We start from the raw sequence: 19308 nt of genomic DNA on the forward strand, positions 1-19308 counted from the left end.
CGCACGGGCTTTTCCTTGCCGGCCTGAAAGCTCTGCCCTTTGGTGAGATATCCCACAGAGTAATCCCTTGGTGGCAAGGGAAACCCTTAGGGACTGTTAAAAGGATAGTTGCAATTTACATACATTCTTCTTCTTTTTTTTTTAAATTTTATTTTATTATGTTATGTTAGTCACCGTACAGTACATCATTAGTTTTTGATGTAGTGTTCCATGATTCATTGTTTGCGTATAACACCCAGTGCTCCATGCAGTGAGTGCCCTCTTTAATACCCATCACCAGGCTAACCCATCCCCCCACCGCCCTCCCCTCTAGAACCCTCAGTTTGTTTCTCAGAGTCCATAGTCTCTCATGGTTCATCTCCCCCTCCGATTTCCCCCCCTTCATCCTTCCCCTAAGAGGATCATTTTTTTTTAAAATTTTTTTATTGTTATGTTAGTCACCATACAGTACATCATTAGTTTTTGATGTAGTGATCCACGATCCATTGTTTGCATATAACACCCAGTGCTCCATGCAGTGCGTGCCCTCTTTAATACCCATCACCAGGCTAACCCATCCCCCCACCCCCCTCCCCTCTAAAACCCTCAGTTTGTTTCTCAGAGTCCATAGTCTCTCATGATTCTCCCAAATGCAGTGAACCAGGGGAAATGCTGATTTACCTGCATTCTAAAAACAAGTCTTCTAGTTGCCTTGTGATTGAAGGGCATTGGAAATAGCCTTTGAGTGACCTCATTCTCCTGCTCTACCAAACTGCCCTTGATGGAGGCAACAGCAGCCAAATAGAGATAACCAGTCAAGTGGTTGGAGGGTTTAAATGTCTTGCTCCTCAGAAGAGTGGCTGGAGTTCGCACTTTGGCAGCAATTGGCGGTGGTTCTAAGGCTGTGTTGTCCAAAGCAGAATATAGTAGCTGCTGGTCATATGTGGCTACTTACATTTAAATTCATTAAAATGAAATGAAATAAAAATTCAAGTTTCTCCATTGCTGAGCTGCATCTCAAGTGTTCACTGACCACTGCAGATATAAATTGTCATCATTGCAGAAAGTGCTATTGGGCACTGCTGCTCCGAAGAGCTAGAAGCCTGTAATGTTACATCTGCAAGATGCCTGACTTTTCCAGAATGGCCAGGAGCAGTCCCGGGAGGTGCAGCTTAAAATAGAGAGGGAGGTCAGTGAATAGTGTTTGTTTGCCTGTGGCCAGGGGTTGGGTGATGCCTTTGGGTACAACTCTCAGGTCTGAAACACAGCTAGTGGAGAGCGAGGAGGTGGAGTGGTTGAGACTCAAGCTGAAATCTAAGTTATCATGTGACTAACGCATGCCAGGAGTTACACTGGTTGCTTTCACTTTTGTTACCTTACTGTAGCCCCTAAGATAGTGGCTACTTGTCTGCTTTTTACAGCTGAGAAAACTGAGACCCAGAGGATCAAGTCAGGGGTAGTGGGGTCCGAGTTGGAACCTACTGCTTCTAACTCTTAAGTTCAGTGCTTTTCTGGCTTTAGGGGTGGGGAGAGAGAGGAAGGAGCAGATGGGCAAAGGATCATTAGTTAAAAGGGGAGACATTAATTTGAAGAAATCACCCTGTTTGCTTCATCCAGTCATGCCTTGGAGCCTGGTTAGTGCTTGACCACCTGCTCAGGGTCTCTTGTCAAGGGTTGTTGCTAAGGAGGATTTTTCTTCCATGGGAAGCGTAATGAATGGAATGAGGATCTGCTGAATCTAGAGTCAAAGATGAAAACTTAGTATTAATTATGTAGCAGGTACTGTTCAGTGTGCCAGATACTGTTCTGAAGTGTTTTTGCATAAGTAACTGGTTTAATCCATATATCCTATGAGGTAGATACTGTTATTATCCCGATTTTGTGGATGAAGAAACTGAGGCTTGGAGAGAGAGAGAGAATATTGTCCAAGATCACACATGTCCTGACCCTGTGCCCTCAAGCACGCAGCACGGAGCCGGAGGCTCAGGTGAGCCTGTTGTTCTCACAGACCTGATAATGCTCTCTGACACCTTAAAGGTGGCTTCCTGCCAATCATATTAAATCTGTAGCTTTTAGTTCCTCACAGTGTCATTCACACTTCGTTTCCTTTAATCACTAAACATGTGAAAAGTCATTCACTCTCCCCTCGCACTTCATGTATCATCCCTCTCCTCCTTCCTTCTTCTCCAACCTGATGGTCTCCCTTCTCTCTTGCTTTTCTCTTTCTCCTGTTTCTCTGTGAGTGGCAAGAGACCCCGGTTGGCTGTTATTCACTGCATAAGGTTGCTGAATTGCACCCCGAGTGAATGTCAGCCAGTGATGTAAGGGCTGCGGCATCAGCTCCATCTTAATGACCCCCCCCCTTGCCGAGGGGCCATCCGCGGCAAGCCCCCTCCCTGCGTCAGGTGCAGTCCCCGAAGGGAGAGGTGGGCGGCGGGTCACGTGGGGCTCGGTGAGTCCCTGCCCCCTGGACACCCCCACCCCGGCCCCGCGTGTCGGGCGCCGGTTTCTTCTCTGGCTGCGGCCCCGCACGATGTGGCAGAGCTTCACCATGCTGACGGCATGGGCAGTCAAGCCTGCCCTTTCCCAGCTAAAAGCTTTCTTCCTGAGGAGGTGGAAAAAAACCGACAAGAAGGAGAATCAGAGAGCCCGAAGGAAACAGGTACTCGAATACCTTCCTCTGCGGGTCCACAAACCCCTCCACCTCTGGCAAGGGAGACACCCCGCCACTGGCCCCCAGCGGCCTGTGCGAAGTCTTTGCCCTCATTCTGTCAATGTGGGGGTGCCTGGGTGTGCCTCGGGGGCGGAGGAGGAGCCTCAGGCCTAGATTAGGAGTTCTGACAAAGGGAGGGAGAAGAGATCATCCTCCCTCCAAGCCATGGAAGGGAAGGGACCTTCCAGAAAGCCAGAAGATAGGATTTTGATTTATTGCCTGAGGTGAGCAGGTAGCCAAGAAGAATTGTGTAAAAAGTAATAAATATTGACACAAACTGTACAAAGGTTGTGAGTTGGTTCCTGGCTCCTGGGCTGTGAGGTCAGAGCAGACTTCTGAGACTAATTTGCTTTACTGGTCGCCCGAGGCCCCCTTTCAAGCTCACTTCTGGGGCTTCTCCCCTCCCCCACTCCCACCTCCAACTTCTACCAACATTGGTGTTGAGGCTCGGAGTCCAATCCTTTCCCTAGAAAGATTGAACCAACTATGTGATCTGAACCAACTATGTGATCATTCATTCCTTTATTTGAAAATATCATTTTATTCTGCTTTAGGCTCATTATCTCTCACTTTTTTTCTTACAAATTCTGTGCCAACTGCTAGAGATATAAAAATGTATGGGGTGTAGTTGTTTTCTAGGAGAGTTCCTGGTCTCCTTGAGGAGACAGATAAGACTCAGCATAGTGTCCCAGTAGAGGTACTGTAGGGTCTCATATGAGGGCAGATCGGGGCCTGGAGGAGGAGGGCCAGCCCAGGGACATGCAGGGGGTGTTGGAAATGCCTTTTAAGTGAAGGTGATGCTTGGGCTGGCTAGTTAAGGAGGGAAGGACAAGCTGTCCCAGGCCCCCTTCGGCAGGAGTTAAGGCATGGAAATGCGAGAAAGCATGGCAGATTTGGAAATCAAGTAAAGGGCAGCAGGTTTGGAGTAGATGGGCTCCTGAGGAGTCATGCCATTAGAGGAGAATGAAAATTTATGGAAATGCAAACTGCAAAGATCATTTTATGTCACGGTAAGGGATTACTTTGAACTCTATCCTGAGAGCTGTGGGAATCTACTGAAGAATCTTTAAACAGAGGAGTGACACAGTGAAATTTACATTTTATTAAAAAAAATTCCTTGGGAAATGGTGTACCAGATTGCTCAGAGTGGGGTGATCTGGTGGCAGAGCTCGTGGAGGAGAGGCCTTCCTGGGGACCCGGGCCAGAAATGGTGAAGGTCTGAGGCGGAGTCGGGGCAGGAAGATGAGGCAGAGGGAGGACGGGGGTAAAGGGATTAGCTATAGGATGGGCTGTACCTTCTCTGGGGCTGGAGAGAAGGCTGTGTGTTGCTAGAATAATTGTGTCCATGTGTTTGTCCCATTTCATCAAACAAGTCCATTTCATTTTTCATCCTTGCACCTAACACCAAAGCATTATAAAGGCATCTCCTCTTCTCTCTGGAGCAAATTTGGGAGTGTTTATTTGTGTGTCCTATCAGTTTTGTAAGACTAAGCTCTTCAAGGGAGGGCACACAGTGTATTTATCCATCTATTATGTGTGGCATTCAGCACACCAGGGATACTTAATAAGTCTTTAATAATAATAAGATCTGAGCCCCGGGAGCATTATTATATTTGTCAGTGAAGGAATAAGTAGGTTTGGAAGCAGTTTGGCTAAGTTTAGTTTTATAAGAAAAACCTCAATTATTTGAACTTTGGAACATCTTAAAACCCATTCCTGAAACATATTCTGAATGGCTTCTGCTCTTGGTTTTCTTAGGTAAATATTTTAGTTGGCTTAATTGGGTGATTGTTTCCTAAAACATAGGAGGTGGTATTTCTTTGTTGTTTACTAATCTCTGACAATCAACCTGTCTTTAAACAGAGGTTTTTTTTGTTTTTTTTTGTTTTGTTTTTTACCAGGGTGGTTGATATTTTCTAATTCAGGTCCTGTTCTCTTTCCTAATATTTATATAAATTAGAACAGCTACCATTAGTTTGTCTTGTTTGCAACACTCCTTTTTCTCTTGTGTTCACTTCCTTGTCACATTTATCTTTATTACTCTGGGATGTTCCTCCCTACCTTAGGACCCTCTGCCTTTTCTCTTTCTTCCTGAGTCTTTCTAGTCTCTGTCGAAATTTAATGACCAGGAAGCCGTCAGCCATCAGGCCGCCGGATACGATGTATTTTCACGGTGCATCAGAGCTGGGCGCCAGACCGCGCCATGCCCCTGTTGGTTAAAATACATTCAGTTCATATTTTTCCCCGAGACTTCCATAAGCCTGATCAGAAAGTTTTGGTGGATTTAAGAACAAGAGTCACTGTTTCTGGCCCTCCTCCTCCATCTGGGCTGTAGATTACCAGGAGACACAGCACATACCCAGTGGAATTAACCTGAGGGTACTATTATTACTAACCCTTACAATATGAACGTTAGACTTTTGAGCTCCCTTTGTTGAACTTCGGTAGTCCTTATCAAAGATGAGTTCTCAGGAATGGGTGGTGTTCATCTTTATCTACTTGGGCAGTTTCACAGTCGGTCTTGGGTTTTCATGTGGACTTCTGCATATACAGAGAGTAGTAACTCACCTTCAGTGCAGATCTGTGTAACATGACTCCAAATCTGGAACTCCAAAATTCGCCCTTTGTGCTGCCCAAGGATCACTGGCTTTGACCTAGCTTAAGGAGGGTAGAAGGAGAGAAGGAAGTATCTTCATGCTGCTTTCCTGGAGCCTGCCCACGTTAAAAAGTATGAGCCAGTGCCCGTTTATACTACGTACCGCGTGTACCCATAATCCCGGGGCTCCTTCTCCTATCACTTTCACTACTGACCGAGCATTGCTAGATTCCATTAAAGTGGTCCTTTTCTTGGAGAAGTCCAGCAGTGTGCTTGGTGTCGTGCTCTTATCAGACCAGTTTGAAGGTCCTTTCTTCAGTTCCAGGCAATCAGTGAATGCACTGGGGTACATTTTGTGAGACGTCTCAAGCAAGGGGACATGACTTGAAGTAAGTCACATAAAAAACGGTAGAAGTAAGAGGTGTTGTTAATTTGTAGGAGAGAAGTGCAGGGCAGGGTGTGAGTTTTCTTCGAGTATATGAAATGTTGTCATCTGGCAGGGGATTAGTTGTTCTGTGTCTCTCTCCCTGAGGAGCAGAACTAGGTGCAAGGTAAAGGGAGACATTCAGTTCATCATAGGGAAGGACTTTAGAGTGTGATATTTAAGAATTTTTGTGGCAGAATCAAGCTTCTTGAGTTGAAATCCACCATCTGCCGGTTACTAGCCATATAAAATTGGGTTAATTTTTAAACCCTTCTGATCTTTAGTTTCATCCATAAAATGGGGGTATATTAGTATCCATCTTATGAATTGTTATGGTTATCTGAGGACATAATGTCAGTTAAATGCTCTTTATCATGACGCACAGTGAGTGCTTATAGTATTGGCAATTATGAACAGGCTGGACTATCTCAAAATAGTACCTGGGTCTAACAACAGTTTCCAGCGTTTCCTATGACCACTGAACATCATAACTTTCTTTTTTTTCAAATTTGGAATTCTTTGGCATATTTATGTGTGGTTTTCTTTTGTTTTCCTTGGCTGAGGGAAATTGATAGAGAACTGCATGCCTTCCAGAGTAATTTAAATGGCATAGATATTGCTGTGAGGTTTAGGAAAAGTAAAGTATACAGTGTTATGAATTCTAAAGAACTGGAGAATGGGTAGAATGGATGAGGATGCCATTTTGACTTGGGGAAAGTTGAATTAAGATTTTTTTTTAAATAAAGAAGTGAAGTTTTAAGATTATGCCTAATGAAGAGACAACCTCATTCATTTTTTTCTGTTTATTTTTACTCTGAAGTAGAAGAATTATGACTCCTAACGTTAAATAGAATATAAAATAACAACAAAAAAAAGATTTTAAAATATACTGTATGCATTTCCAAGTAAGGCATTCATGGGCAGTAATAAGTAAAATGCCATTTACTTTTTTTTTTTTTTTTAAGATTTTACTTATTTATTTGACAGAGCGGTAGAGAGAGAGAGAGCACAGGTAGGCCGAGTGGCAGGCAGAGGGAGAGGGAGAAGCAGGCTCTCCACTGAGCAGGGAGCCTGATGTGGGGCTTGATCCGAGGACCCTGGGATCATGACCTGAGCCAAAGGCAGACCCTTAACCTACTGAGCCACCCACGCGCCCCTGCCGTTTACTTTTTTTTAAAAGGTGAATTACTTTATCCTGAATTTTAAGAAACATGGAGATAATGAGATGATAAAGGATCATTTTTAAATATTTCTTGAGTTCTTGTTTATGCACTTTAAAAAAATCGAGGCGTAACGTACACACAATAAAGTGAACCATATCAAGTTCACAGTTGGGTGAATTTTTACATATGTATACATCTGGGCAGCCACCCTCCAGATAAAGGTATAAACCATTTCCAACAAGCCAGAGAGTTCCCTCATGCCCTTTCCAAGTCTACTCAGACTTCTGTCAGCCTTAGGTAAGTTTTGCTTGTTCTTGAACTTCATATAAAGGCAATCCAGCAGTATGTATGTACTCTTGTGTCTGGTGGCTTTTGCTTCCTTTCTTATCTGTGAGATTCTTTCGTATGGTTGCATGTAACTAGTTAATGCAAAAAGCTTATTTCTAAATGGCTTTCCGTATTACAAATAAACCTTTGGAAGAAATGTGAGGCTGGAAGGAGTCTTACACAACTTCACGTCCATGTCCTTTGATTTACAAATGAAGCCTCTGAACTAAAGATATTAAGTAATATGCATAGATAATGAATGGCCAAGAAACAGGGTATGCTGTATCTTCACAGAGATAGATCTATTGCAAACATTATTCTCAGTAAGAGTCATGCACATAGTGTCTAAATTATACATAGAAGATGTGAATTATTTAAAATTACAAATTATTATGATATAAATTAATCCTATTCACCATGGGACTGGTTTTTGGGTTGTATACACATTGTGACGATGACATTTTTAGAACAGTTTATTGTGATTTTCCAGACAAGGAAGTCATTGTCATCATGCCTATTCACACAAGTCATAAAGCCCTTATAGACAGCAAAACTGGAATTGCTTCTACTAGAATAAATCCTGAATACACCCATTTCCTCCTCTTGTGTGCGTGTAGGCACGTGCACACTCACACACACACTCACAAGCACACATACACCACCTACAACAGACCATGCGAAAAGACTGCACATTTTCTAGAATATGACCACTCATCTCTATATCACCAAATGGGTGATTGTCTCTCTCCACAACTTGTTGCTCCTGAAACTCAAAATGTTGTTCTTGAAATTGATTGACTGTAGCAAAGCTGTATAATAAAGAAGTGGGAGTAGATGGAAAGGTGGTAAAGCTTTGCCCTTCAGTGGGCTTGGACTTTAAATTTCGATACTGAAGGACAGGAGGTAAGGCCTGGAGTGCCTGTGGAGTTGTTTGTAGTTAGGAGGCCAGGCACAAGCTGGAATGTTTAAAGGACAGATAAATGCCATTTCTTCTCCAGGAATATGGCAATCCGGCTAATTAGTCTGACCCTCTGGCTAAAAACAAATTAAAATACTGGATAAAAAGGATGTCTTAAAAGCATTGAATTGCTAAAAGAGAATAAAGAATTGGGAGGCTGAAGTCCAAGGCTGGGAAAAGCACTGGGAGCTCTGTTTATCCCCTGCAATTTGCTGATCCTCAAAACTGAGAAGCAGTTTTGATGGCCTGGGAGGAAAGGGCAGAAAACAAAACTTGGAATGTGGTCCAAATGGGGAGCCTAGAGAAACCCTCCCATACTGTGTTGGGATCTCTGAGCTACAAATGCCCGCATCACATCCCCAAGCAAGTGCACAGAGAGAGCGGTCTCCTCAAGACTGAGCAGAAGGGGGCTGGAGGTGGGGAAGTGAAAGAAAACCTGTCTCTGAGAAGTTGTTAAGGACAGCAGGCTCAGACCATCAGAGTACTTACAACCTGTATTTGCATAAATGGATGGTCCAGAACCCTCTAGCAGGGAATTTAGTTTGAGGTGGTTCTGGGTTCCTGGTAGTCTTAGGAACCCGGCAGAAACAAATGCAAACTTCTTTGGAGGAAGACACCTTCATCTATGATGAAGACTATGGGACCTACCTCCCCTTTCCATTTTCAAGGGTAGTGAGCAGTACCCTCAGAGATAACTAGCACACAACAAAACCAACACGAAGCAGAAGAAACACCAGAGTGCAGAGACAGATCGGCAAACACTCCAGACTTTGGAATCATCAGACATATATTACAGATAACTATCTTTATGGTACTTAAAGAAATAAAAGGCAAGCTTAAAAATATCTCTGGGAACTAGAAAAGTATAGACTGTATTCTAGAAGATTTGTTAAAAAAAAAAACAAAAAAAACCCAACCAGAGATTTAAGGGATACTGCCTGGGGCTGGAGGGGAGCAGGTGGGCACCCCCAGGCAGGCACGCCCGATTTTCAGCGGGTTTTCCTGCACGTCTTTCTCCTCCTCCACCTTCTTCTCCTCCTCAGGGATCAGTTCTGCTCCGGGTTCAGTTCTTAGTACCTGCAAATTAAACCAATACAAGACAGATTAAGGGGAGAAAAGGAAGGAAAACAGGTATAACTTAATGCCTTGCCTGGAGTCGCACGTACTTAGGTGACAGTTTGCAGAAACCCAGATCTGCAAATTGATGGGCCACAACCCTTTCCAGCCAAAAAATTATTCAAAAATGGCAGAACTGTGTATGGAATGTGAAGAAGAGCTGGAACCATAGCAGAAGAAACTTAAGAGGTTGAGGATGAGGGTGAGGATGACCACGAGCTGATCTTTGTTGGAGAGATGTCAGGTTCAAAACCAGCAACTGCAAATATTTTGAACAGGGTAGACCTCAGCTCATATTTGAGGGGACTAGAGAATGGTGCACTCAGGTATTACTGCTGCATCCCAGCCCGCAAGTCAGCCTAGTGAACCCAACATCAGATGCAGGGGCTGCCTCACCAGTAAATTTTCGCCCTGAAACTAGATCTTTCGATAGTTCTGTTATTGTTCACACTTTGTCTAGACCTGTGTTTCTGAAAGTACATAGTCATCTCAGGGATGCATTGGATATTATTTATCAGTATGTGCAATTTCTGGGCTATCATGGGTAGTCATCCAATATAATTGGTTCAGAAAGCCTAAGTGACATTAGACAATGCCAACCAGGAACTAACTGCCTAACCTGTTCACAAATCAGGCAGTATGCTTACATGAAATAGGTACAGTATCGAAAACTGTGCTATCAATACATGAATGAAAGTCTAATCGGTAATGAAAATTGCACAGTGGCAAGCTACTTAAGATTCTAAACTGGGCCAAGTATTCTTGGTTCTTAATTTAGAAAATTGTTGAGAAGCTATTGTAACATTTCATTCTGAAAACGTACCTTCATAGTTTAATTAGTTTAAAAAACTTAAAAAGTAACTGTTCACGTTAACAGTTTTTATTGAGCTATTAGTATTTGTAAGGCTTTGTGCTAAATGCACTACATAAATCTTCTAATGTCTGTGAAACAAGCACTATTATTATTCTTGTTTTATTTTCTTTTTAAAATATTTAAAAAGATTTATGTATTTTTTTACTCGAGAGAGAGAATGTGCCTGCATGTGGGTGAGTGGGGGGAGGGGCACAGGGAGAGGGAGAGAGGGAATCTCAAGCAGACTCCCTGCTGAGAGAGGAGTCCCATGTGGGGCTCGATCGCATGACCCTGAGATCATGACCTGAGCCGAAACCAACAGTTGGATGCTCAATTGATTGAGCCACCCAGGCACCCTGTTACTCTTATTTGATAGTTGAGGAAACAGAGGCTCACAGAGCTTCAGTAATTCACTGAAGGTCACACAGCTAGCAAATGGTAGATCTGGGCTTTCAGTACAGACTGACTCACAGTTTATGTGTGTATGCAAATAAATACATAGATGTTATGTATCAGTGTATATTTTTTTAAAAATTGAAGCATTGCCTTAGGGCAGCGGTTTTCAAAGTGTAGTCTTCAATCTTCTGGGGTTCCCCTGAGACTCTCTTGTGGGTTTGGGAGACTGTCATAATAATACAAAGATACTCTTTGCCTTTTTCACCGTGTTGGTATTTGCACTGAGGGTGCAAAAGCAGTGGTGGATAAAGTGCTGTCGCCTCAGTATGAATCAAGACAGTGGTACCAGCTGTACCAGTAATTTTATATTAGTCACCACTGTGTACTCACGATAAAAAAATATTGTAGTCATACTCAGTTTCCTTGATGAAGTATTAAAATGTTACTGATGTTAGCTCTCTACCCCTGAATATGTGTGCTTTTAAACTATTTTCTGTGATGAAGTGGGTTGTATGCATAAAGCTGTCTGAAGTAACATGTTTATCTTGCAGAAAAGCACTTGTGTGATTGACTTGTGAGCTCAACCACTCACTTTTTAAAAGTAGAGACCATTTTTACTTGGGGGGGGGAAGCACCAAATAGAACTTCTAGGAGCAAAAAATAAAATAACTGGAGGTAAGAACCATATGATTGATTTAGCAGCAGATTTATATACAACTGAAGAGAGAATTAGTGGAATAGAAGATAAATCAGAAGAATTATCCAGAAGGCAGCCAGGGAGAGACCCTCCCCAGCGTGTCCTCTTTGAAAAAAGAAAATGTAGAAAAGAGGTTAAAATACATGGAGAGTAGAGTGAGAAGTGAGAAGGTAAAGACCTTCTCTGCATATGATCAGAGTTCTAGGAGTAGTGAGAGAAAATAGGTAGAAGCAATATATTTGAAGAGATAATGCCATTGATCATAGATCATACACATAGATCCCATGATCATATCATAAGGGTAAAATTTTTATTTTATCAGAGTTATGTAACAGTTTTTTAAATTTGAATATACCTGAAAACATGACCTTAAAGTAGCTATATTTATCTATATTTATATTTATGTACATTATAAATTAGATTTAGAAGAAGAAAAGATCAAATGTCCAGATTCAAGAGTTATAATGAATACTAAGAAACACAAATAAATGTATTTTTACTTCAGATTTCCAGATGATTTCTGCCTTAAAATTATATCATAATACTACAGCAAAAAATCAACTACATAAGAATATTTTTAAAAGAAGTCATAAAAATGACAGATTAGTATAAAGAAATGATCAGCAGGCTAACTCCTGACTTCTCAAGAGCAACTGCAGAATCCAGAAGATAGTAGAAACTTTATGTGCTGAAAGAAAATAACTAGTACTTTAGAATTTCATATCAGTAAAAATACCCTTTAAGAATGAGGTAAAAGAAAAAAAAGAATGAGGTAAAAGTTCAAAAATTAAGGAAAATAAAAGCTTGAATTTTAGACTCAACACTTCAAGGACATTCTGAAGGTTGTATTTTAGCAGAAGGAACACGAGCTTAAGATGAAAGGTCTGAGATGCACGATGAACAAATATTGAATCTAAATGAGTATTAACCACTTATAACAAAAATAAAAAATGAATAATACCGATAAAATTAAAAATGGGAAAAGTACATTACAAAAATGTATAAATTAGGTGTGGAGGTTAATGGGACTAAACGGTCTTAAGACATTTCTTCTATTTTCTGAGAAAAGGGTACAAATTTTAACGTTAAAGTTTGGTAAATTAAAAAGACATGTTTTAGTTTCAACTATAAACATTAAAACAGTAGCAACTGAGTATAACTTACAATTAGTAGGTGGGAAATAGAAGTGAGAAAAATATTCAGTCATCCAAAAGAAGGAAAAGAAAGAGAGAATGAAAAAAAAAAAAAAAACACATGACAGGCAGTGCAAATAGAAAACACAAGATAACCAATTTAAGCCCGTTAATTACAGAAACTAAAAATGCCCTATTTAAATAAATAATTCTCAGATTGGATTTTAAAAAATCTAATGATATGCTGTTAATGATATGTTACAAGCAACATATCTAAAACATAAGGACACTGGAAAACTAAATATAAAAGATTGGAAAAATACATGCCATGCAATATTAACGAAAAGAATGCTGATTTGGCTGTATTAATATAAGATATTAATAGACGAGTCACTTCAGTGATAAAAACTTCAGTGTACTAGGAAGATCTAAAATTTTTAGATTATATGAACCTAGTAACATGACCTCAAAATATATGATATAATTAACAATTAAGTTGCTGAAGGAAAAATAAAAAAATTCATAATTATGATAGGAGACTTAAAAAAATACTTCCCTCAGTCACAGATAAAACAAGCCAACAATTACCAATATAGATATACAAGATTTGACCAATATGATCAACAAACTTGACATAACAGATATGTGCAGTAAAAGGGTGCAGAATACAAACCGTTTTTTAAGCATATATGAAACATTTAAGAAATTGATCATTTACTAGAACTTAAATCACATCTCATTGAATTTCAAAGGAGTGAAATCGAAGTCAGAAGACCTTATTCTTTCTGATCGCTGTGTAAATATTAAGCTAGAAGTAAGTAGCAAAAGGATAACCAGAAAATCTGATATATTTGGGAAAAATAACTTATGTGTTAAAGGAGAAATCATCATAGAAGTTCAGAAACTATTTTGATTTGAACAATAACAAATTAGTATATGTAGGAAGTGGATAAAACAGTCTTTAGAGAAAAATTTATGGTCTTTAGAGCTTATATTTTTCAAAAGGCTGAAAATTAATAGACATTTGTCTCATGAAGTTAGGTAAAGGGAAATAAGATAACCTAGAAGACTGTGGACAGAAGGAAGGACTCAAGATAACAGTATAAATGAAAGAAATTGATAATAAACATATTCACAAAATCTGAAGTCTTTTTGGAAAAAAAAATCTTACATGCTTAAAATGTCCTGCAAGACTGGTCATGAAAGAATGATAAAAGGCACATGTAATCACTCTATGGAATGAAAAAGAGGGTAACATTAGAAAGGCTACATAAAATAAAAAGATAAATTATTATAAAAACTGTATGCTGATGGTTTTGAAAATGTAGTTGAATAGAAAAATTATTAGAAAATAGAACTCACCAGTACTGATTCACAAGTGAGTAGACAATCTTAAGAATTACGATAATCTTTAATACATTTACTTGGTAGTAAAAGAAATCTTCCTAAAAGGAAAATGCCAGGCTCAGAGAACTTCATTGGCAAGTTTGTCAACCATTAAAGGAAGAAAACTTTTAATCTTACATAAACTCTTCCAGAGAATATAAAAAGAGATGACAGTCCCTAGTTTTGTTTGTTTGTTTGTTTTGGTTTGGTGTTTTGTTAAGGTTTTTAAAATGAGGCTTACATATTCTCAGTACCAAAACTCAGCATGGCAGATTGGTGGAGAGAAGATAGACTTTTTAATTATTAATGCTGGGCATACTGGGCATCTGTATAAAAAAAATGTAAAAGGTTCCTCACTTTTTAGCACATACAAAAACCAATTCTATGTGGATTTGAGATGTAAATGTGAGAGGTAAAACTATAGACCTTATAGCAGCTAGAAGAATATCTCCTGAACTTGGAGTAGGAAAAATTTTTTTTATATAAAGCCAAATATTTCTAATAATAAAAAGCAAGTTTGATATGTTTAACTACATTACATTTGCACTTTTTATATCGTTATATCATAAAGATAACAAAAAGAGAGTGGGTAGATACATTTATAAGATATATAGCTGACAAAAGATCATATTCAGGATTGATTATGCTGTTCAACATGGTAGCCAGTAGCCACATGTGGCTACTTAAATTAAATTAGGTTAGATTAAATTAAATTTACCAAGCAATTCTTTACCTCATTAGCTGTATTTCAAGTGCTCAATAGCCACATGTGCCTACTGGCTACCATACTGTACAGCACTGATTTAGACTTTTAAAAAAATTTTTAAATTCAATTAGCCAACATATAGTACACCATGAGTTTCAGGTGTGGTGTTCAGTGATGCATCAGTTGTGTATTAACACCCAGTGTTCATCACATCACATGCCTTACTGATTTAGATTTTTTAAAGAAATACATATCCAGGGGTGCCTGGTGGTGCAGTCAGTTAAGCATCCAGCTCTTGGTTTCGGCTCAGGTCCTGATCTCAGGGTCCTGGGACCGAGCCTCTCATCAGGCTCTGTGCTTAGCACGAAGTCTGCTTGAGATTCTCTCTCCCTCTCCCTCTGCCCCTCCCACTCGGGTGCTCGCTCTCTCAGTAAATAAATAAATAAATCTTTTATTTTATTTTTTTACGATTTTATTTATTTATTTGAGAGAGAAAGAATGAGAGAGAGCACATGAGAGGGGGGAGGGTCAGAGGGAGAAGCAGACTCCCTGCCGAGCAGGGAGCCCGATGTGGGACTCCATCCAGGGACTCCAGGATCATGACCTGAGCCGAAGGCAGTCGCTTAACCAACTGAGCCACCCAGGCGCCCTAAATAAATCTTTTTAAGAGAAGAAAAGATTAAGAAAAGAAATATATATCCAGAATATACAAAATAGAGTATCTCTATATCTATATAAAGTGTTCATAATTTATAAAGAAATGAATATTCTTGTATAAATTAATAAGAATAAAGTTGACAACTCTCTAGTAAAATGGGTTAGTATAAAGGCTTTAAAAGGCCCTTCTGGAAGGGGATATCTAAATGGCCAATAAACATATGAAAAGATGTCAACCTCATTAGGAAGCAGAGGAATACAAATTAAAACCATTACAGTTGCCATGGTATATTCCACTGATTGGCTGAAATATTTGTACAAATTAATACCAAGTGTTTGTGAGAACATAGATTAAGAGGAACCCTACTGCCTGTGAGAGTGAAATTGGCCCAATTTGGAAAAGTAGTTTGACTTTATATATTAAGTTTGACATATATAGAGGATAAGTTTGAAATTCATAGGCAGGATATATATGTTTATATATACACATACATACATATATCCCCTGTGAATACCACACAGAGGGTAAAAATCTTACAGAAAACATGCGTTATTTTTCCAGGTCTTGGGCAACAGTTGACATGGCAAAATAGCTCCAAACTGAAATTGACCCAAAAGTCTTATCTATGTTCCAATGTAGATAAATAAATTGAAGTACATTCACAGAATGGAACAGTATAGAGCAATTGAGGTAAATGAATCACAGCTGTACCCAACATCATGGCTAAATCTCACACGTCTGATACAGAGTAAAAGAAGCAAAATGTGAAATAATACATGTGGTATGATTCTATTTATGTAATGTTATAAAACTACACCATACTACTTAAGGATATGTCATTAGGGTAAAATTATAAAATAAAAGAAGAAAATGATTATAATACTCAGTAGGGCTGGTGGTTTCTTCTGTTGGTAAGAGAGAGGGTTGTAACAAAGGAAGGGCACATGGGTCTTTTGGGATGGTTCTAATAGGTTATTTTTTATTCTGGGTGGTAGTTATAGGAGTGTTTGCTCTAGAATTATTTGGAAGAATGAATATTTGGAAGAGTGAATACATAAATATTTTATGAACTTCTTATATGAATATTCCACAATAATTAAAAAATGGAAGCCCTGAGCTGCTTATATTTTCTTGAGTATATTTGAAAAGGAGTTATAGAAGAGGGATATTTAAGAGTTATATTAATACATTCAACAAATAGAGCGAGGGAAAGATCATTCTAGGATTGGAACATTATGAAAACAGTATGGAACTGGGAAGACAAGAGCCTGTTTGAGTCCTACCAATAGTACCTGTATCCTTTAGGGGGAGGTGGGAAATATAGGGGAAATAAGGTTGTTACAGGTTAGGTATATGAGATTTTCCTAGACTGGAAACTGTTGTGAAATTATTCTTCAATTAAAAAAGAAAAAACTCTTTGTAGATACATCACCTTCTACAAAGCACATCTGTGGATTTCTTGAAAGAGAGCATAACCCCACTTATGTCCCCATGAGCATCAAACTGAATAAGAAAAATCTTCAACATCTTAACATGCTATTCTTTGTTTATATCACCTAACAGGATGTGGATAGTTGGCAGTTTCCCCATTTCATTTATTTAATTACAGATGAATCATTTGGTTTAACTTACTATTTTGACGTAGAAAATAATCATATCTAATATTTATAGATTTTTTAATGTATGTTTGGCACTTTTAGCAACTATGCCTATGTTGCCTAGAAGAGCTTCTTGGAGCAAAAGGAGACACCCCTCTGGATGTTCCTGCCTATTTTCATTTTCATTTTAATTTGGATTGAACATTGGCTTACGTAAGGCACCTCCCCAATTGCCTTGAGACCAAACACTCTTGAACTTGGCACTGATCCACTCACTTTTGCCAGGTCATATCATAGTGTCTTGTCTCATTTCTACTGAACATTATCCACTTTTTTTTTTTTTTCACTTTGAATGAGTTAGGGGCCACGCACAAGTTAGTGTCATATGTCAATTTAATTAATGTGTTCATAATTCTAACATCCAAATCTTTAATAACGTATTTTGCATTGAGTCAGACAGTGTTGGGCTCTAACTTTGTCTTCACCTTATAAGCTAATGTGACCTGAGGCAAATGATCAGCTTCTCTGAATTTTAACTTTCCTCACCTATAAAATGGGACGATAATTCTTACAGAAGCCTAGCACAGTATCTAATAAAACCTAATGCTCAGTAACTAGTGGTAGCACTAGTAAGTAGTAGTGATAATAGTAGTTCTTATTTGCAGTGGGGGTACCAGGAAATGCAATAGGCAGGTAAGGAAGGACTACATTTGTGCTCTGCCTCTTGAATTCTCCCCATATCCAGCAAGCAGGATGATCTAGCCACGTAGTAGCCATATTGTGGCAACAAAGAGTTCTCTCCCCTGTGGTTAAAAGCACCAGCCTAGGAATCAGGCAGGCCTGGGTGCAAATCCTTGCTCTGCCATTTATTACTGTGTGACTTTTGGCTAGTAACTTAACCTATCTCTAAAAACCTTTGAATATTAAATGCAATTATATGTATAAATGGCTCAGCATAGTGGCTGGCACATAATTATTCAATAAATCATTATTTTTTATTGTTTACCTAGGTATAGTTCTAGTAATCAAGACTATAAGGAGCTAGAAATAGTGAACGGGAAAAATCCCTTTATCTCATTGTCTGACCCTGTTGGGTCCCATTTGCAGCCTGCAGATTTGGTTAGCTGGGAAAGGAGACAGAGAGTAACACAGGCAACTCTTGTGTGTATTTATTGTCATTGTTTCTTTCTCATCTCCCTTCTCCTCGTTAAAAACAAGCCTTATTGGCAAAGCCAGTGGCTAAGATAGCTCTTTCTTTATTATGAAGAGGATGGCCGTGGAAGGTAGGAAGATGAATAAGGACCATATATTTATTGATTTTTATTGTGGTAAAAAAGCAGATAACATAAAATTTATCCTCTTAATTATTTTAAGGTATGCAGTACGATAGTATTAACTGTAACCACACAGTTACGCAAAAGATCTCTAGAACTTTTTCATCTTGTGAAACCGAAACTCTATACTCATTGAACGACAGCTCACCTTTCTTGGCTGCCCCCAGCCTCCGGCAACTTCCATTCTAAGAGTTTGGCTACTTTAATTATCTCTTATAAGTGGAATCATGCAGTCTTTGTCTTTTTGAAACTGGTTTATTTCATGTAGCATAATGTCCTCAAGGTGTATCCATATTGTAGTATATAATAGGATTTCCTTTGGTAAGTCTATTTGCAATTTTTTTTAAGGAACTACTGTGCTGTTTTCCGTAGGGCTGCACCATTTTACATTCTCACCAACAGTGCAAAATAACAGACATGGGTCCCAATTTCTCCACATCCTTGCCAACACTACTTGTTATTGTTATTATTATTATTTTATAATGGCCATCATAATGGATATAAGGTGATAACTCATTGTGGTTTTGATTTATATTTACCTGATGATTAGTGATGTTGAATGTCTTTTCATATCTTTGTAGGTCATTTGTAGATCTTCTTTGGAGAAATGTCTACTCAAGTCCTTTGTCCATTTTTTAATTGGGTTATTTTTGTTGTTGGGTTCCAGAGGTTCTTTATATATTGTGGATATTATCTCTCTAGCAGATATATATTTGTAAATATATGCTCCTATTCCATAGGTTGCCTTTAACTGTTGATTATTTCCTTTGCTGCATAGAGGTTTTTCAGTTTGATGTAGTCCCATTTGTCTATTTTTGCTTTTGTTGCCTGTGCTTTTGGTGTAATATCCAAGGAATCATTTCTAAATCTAATGTCATGAAGCATTTACCCTATTTTTTTTTTCTAGGAGTTTTGTGGTTTCAGGTGTAGCATTTAGGTCTTTAATCCACTTTGAGTTAATTTTTGTATATTGTGTAAGGAAAAAGTTCATCTTCTTTCTTTTGAATGTGGATATCCAGTTTTTCCAGCACTATTTGTTGAAGAGAGTGTCCTTTCCCCATTATGTAGTCTTGGCACCCTTATCAAAGACCATTTGGCCTTACACATGAGGATTTACTTCTAGGCTCTCTATTCTGCCCCATATATCTGTCTTTATGCCAGTATCATACTGTTTTGGTTATTGTAGCTTTGTAATGTATTTGAAATATATTTGAAAATCAGGAAGTATGAGGCCTCTAGCTTTGTGTTTTCTTTCTCATGATTATTTGGCT

At 39.0% G+C, this 19308-nt stretch overlaps 1 protein-coding gene and 1 pseudogene across 1 annotated transcript in view; both read left to right on the forward strand.

Moving 5' to 3' along the window:
- Positions 1-19308, forward strand: part of GRIN2B (glutamate ionotropic receptor NMDA type subunit 2B) — a 404765-nt gene that overhangs the window by 71109 nt on the left and 314348 nt on the right. The gene's annotated exons all lie outside the window — the stretch shown is intronic.
- On the forward strand, positions 9365-10886 carry LOC123839882 (zinc finger protein 280D-like; annotated as a pseudogene).

This window comes from Mirounga angustirostris, unplaced genomic scaffold (genome assembly GCF_029215605.1).
Source record: "Mirounga angustirostris isolate CCGP_5_RB_7025 unplaced genomic scaffold, mMirAng1.0.hap1 SCAF_5, whole genome shotgun sequence".
NCBI lineage: Eukaryota > Metazoa > Chordata > Mammalia > Carnivora > Phocidae > Mirounga > Mirounga angustirostris.